Source organism: Mizuhopecten yessoensis, unplaced genomic scaffold, assembly GCF_002113885.1.
Source record: "Mizuhopecten yessoensis strain PY_sf001 unplaced genomic scaffold, ASM211388v2 scaffold10797, whole genome shotgun sequence".
In the NCBI taxonomy this organism is placed as follows: domain Eukaryota; kingdom Metazoa; phylum Mollusca; class Bivalvia; order Pectinida; family Pectinidae; genus Mizuhopecten; species Mizuhopecten yessoensis.
In genome coordinates, this window is record NW_018408726.1 from 596,521 (window position 1) to 599,092 (window position 2,572).

Consider the following 2,572-nt stretch of genomic DNA (forward strand, 5'->3'; position numbering starts at 1 on the left):
GTACTACATTCATTTTCTCTGCATGGAAAGAAAATCATCAGGGGCTTTATTTAAATTGTAAATTTCAGGACCCCCGAGCTATCCGTTCTCCCTTGGGGAGGGGGTAAAGTTTAATATAGTTTATATAGGGAAATAACACTTTTCGGTATATATTTTATCCATTTTCAGCAGAAAATTACTCAAACTTAGTCAGAATCATCTTGGGTGAATGAGAGTATTACTTTGTTAAATTGGGATTCCTGCCCCATCCCCAGGGGCGAGGGCGGGGCCCCAAAGGGAACATTTACCAATATTTTCAAATTCTTATCCATTGATGACATGACAAGTATTGTATTTCACTTAGTGTACATGCTGATTTCCACATCATATCTAAACAATAAAATAAAGCTACCAGTACCTTTGATATAACTATGTGACCGCTAAGGCCCTTGGGCCTCTTGTTTCTTTTGAATAACACTGCCCAGTAGAAACAAATGCTAAGTAAGATTTCACAGTGTGAACAACAGCTGAACATATTGAAAATATCTGTAGCTGTTCATCTTGAATGGAAAGTTATATGCCTTTTTTTTCCTGTAACTGTTCCTAAAAATGTTGAAAAAGTATCTCGGTGAATTCTTCCCAAATATTTATTCGTCAGTATTGCACATTTTGTACATAAAATGCAGCCCTAATGAAAATCACGTGAAGTGTCTTGTGCTTCCTTTCTTGTATCTATGGAAACGTGACCATAAAGACTGGTGATGTACTCCTGTTATTAATCATCTGTTAAGTGTGTTAGTCATTCACTTAAACTTCTTAACCTGCTAGTGAAATGGCGTAAAACCAAATAGTAAGGAAAGATGATATTACTATAACCATGACAGGAGCCATTTGTTGTATATATATATATCATCTTCACATCTTATCTGGTGCCATTTCCAGTTCATAGTTTTGGACTGTAGAAAGTAATCTTTGATTATTTTATCTGCCTGTTTTTGGATAAGGATTCTTTAGGTAGGGACAGAATTTTAGCTTTCTGTCTACTTTTTATTCATCTCCTGAGAGCTATAATTGTACACAAAGTTAAGGACCCAGGAACAAATATTCAAAGCTGTCTTGTTTTGGAAATGTAGTTCTCCAAAATTTTATTTGTGCTAAAAAAAATCTCCACTTTAAACTAAAATGTGTGGTGTAAATAGAGATAGCTATATATAGTATGTGAGAGTGGTTGGGTGGCGCAGTTGATAAAGTACTTGAGTGAAAAGGTATGGGATCTCCTCCTTGACGACTAAGGTTTTCTCAGGGAGAATCTGATTTCTCTTCCCAGGTTTTCTCGGGGAGAATCTGATTTCACTTCCTAGGTTTTCTTGGGGAGAATCTGATTTCATTTCCGAGGTTTTCTCAGGGAAAATCTGATTTCACTTCCCGGGTTTTCTTGGGGAGAATCTGATTTCACTTCCCAGATTTTCTCAGGGAGAATCTGATTTCACTTCCTAGGTTTTCTTGGGGAGAATCTGATTTCAATTCCTAGGTTTTCTCAGGGAGAATCTGATTTCACTTCCTAGGTTTTTCTCGGGGAGAATCTGATTTCACTTCCCAGGGTTTCTTGGGGAGAATCTGATTTCATTTCCCAGGTTTTCTCAGGGAAAATCTGATTTCACTTCCCGGGTTTTCTTGGGGAGAATCTGATTTCATTTCCGAGGTTTTCTCAGGGAAAATCTGATTTCACTTCCCAGGTTTTCTCAGGGATAATCTGATTTCACTTCCCAGGTTTTCTCGGGAGAATCTGATTTCACTTCCTAGGTTTTTCTCGGGGAGAATCTGATTTCACTTCCCAGATTTTCTCAGGGAGAATCTGATTTCTCTTCCCGGGTTTTCTCGGGGAGAATCTGATTTCACTTCCCAGGTTTTCTCAGGGAAAATCTGATTTCACTTCCCGGGTTTTCTTGGGGAGAATCTGATTTCACTTCCCAGCTTTTCTCGGGGAGAATCTGATTTCTCTTCCCAGGTTTTCTTGGGGTGACTCTGATTTCACTTCCCACGTTTTCTCGGGGAGAATCTGATTTCACTTCCCAGGGTTTCTTGGGGAGAATCTGATTTCTCTTCCCAGGTTTTCTTGGGGAGAATCCGATTTCACTTCCCAGGTTTTCTTGGGGAGAATCTGATTTCAATTCCTAGGTTTTCTCAGGGAGAATCTGATTTCTCTTCCCAGGTTTTCTCAGGGAGAATCTGATTTCACTTCCTAGGTTTTCTTGGGGAGATTCTGATTTCACTTCCCAGATTTTCTCAGGGAGAATCTGATTTCACTTCCCAGCTTTTCTCGGGGAGAATCTGATTTCACTTCCCAGGGTTTCTTGGGGAGAATCTGATTTCAATTCCTAGGTTTTCTCAGGGAGAATCTGATTTCACTTCCCAGCTTTTCTCGGGGAGAATCTGATTCAGGTTTTCTCGGGGAGAATCTGATTTCACTTCCCAGATTTTCTCAGGGAGAATCTGATTTCACTTCCCAGGGTTTCTTGGGGAGAATCTGATTTCACTTCCAGGTTTTTCTCGGGGAGAATCTGATTTCACTTCCCAGGTTTTCTCCTGGAGA

General features: G+C 39.7%; 1 long non-coding RNA gene across 1 annotated transcript in view; it reads left to right on the forward strand.

Moving 5' to 3' along the window:
- Nucleotides 1-1,744: 1,744 nt before the first annotated feature.
- Nucleotides 1,745-2,572, forward strand: part of LOC110462502 — a 5,686-nt gene continuing 4,858 nt past the window's right edge. The window contains exon 1 of the long non-coding RNA XR_002464292.1: nt 1,745-2,557. This is a non-coding gene — a long non-coding RNA (uncharacterized LOC110462502). The remainder of the gene's footprint in view (nt 2,558-2,572) is intronic.